The sequence below is a fragment of the Elephantulus edwardii genome, unplaced genomic scaffold (genome assembly GCF_000299155.1).
Source record: "Elephantulus edwardii isolate Elephantulus edwardi_28Jun2011 unplaced genomic scaffold, EleEdw1.0 scaffold00221, whole genome shotgun sequence".
NCBI lineage: Eukaryota > Metazoa > Chordata > Mammalia > Macroscelidea > Macroscelididae > Elephantulus > Elephantulus edwardii.
In genome coordinates this window covers 4,830,115-4,830,779 of record NW_006399971.1, presented here as the reverse complement: position 1 = coordinate 4,830,779, position 665 = coordinate 4,830,115, and the positions used below count along the sequence as shown (strand labels likewise).

The 665-nt window shown below is 35.8% G+C and overlaps 1 pseudogene; it reads left to right on the top strand.

Moving 5' to 3' along the window:
- The window catches only part of LOC102874929, a 49,211-nt pseudogene that overhangs the window by 17,578 nt on the left and 30,968 nt on the right, over nucleotides 1-665 (top strand).

Sequence of the window (665 nt, the reverse complement as noted above, 5' to 3'; positions counted from 1 at the left end):
TTTTTTTTTTATATAGAAAAATTAGAGCCGATAAATAGAAAACAAAAAACAACTGAAACCATCAACAAAACAAGAAGTTGGTTTGTTGCAGACCGAGGGTAAAGTATTTTTATAATTATTAATAATGAGACAGACTACCAAGAATGAGATAGAATAGAGAGCATAAAAAAAAGGGGTCCAGCAGTTCCATCATAAGGAAGGTAAACAAAGGAAAATCATGAGAGTACAAAACAAAAACAAGGAATCATGGGGAAGTCTTTTGCAGATAAGGCCAAGTTCCTCTCTATTGTTTACTTCATGCTTATCTCAGGAGGGAGGGATTCATTTAATACAAACTAAGAACAATGTTGACTATTAGAGAATGCCATAGTGCCACAGGGTGACCTTCAGCTTGTTTTAAGCCTCCCTCATATCCTGATATAGCATTTGGTCTCTTATTATTAAATTTTATATTCAGCTTCCCTCATTCTTTCTATGAAAAGGTCAATAAAATCGACAAACCACTAGCAAAACTAACAAAAGAAAAGAAGACATAAATAATCCAAATTAAGAGATGAAATGGGCAACATCACAACAGAACTGTTGTTGCTGTTGTTATGTGCCGCCGAGTCGTTTGCGACTCATAGCGACCCTATGTACAACAGCCCTAAACCCTGCCCTATCCT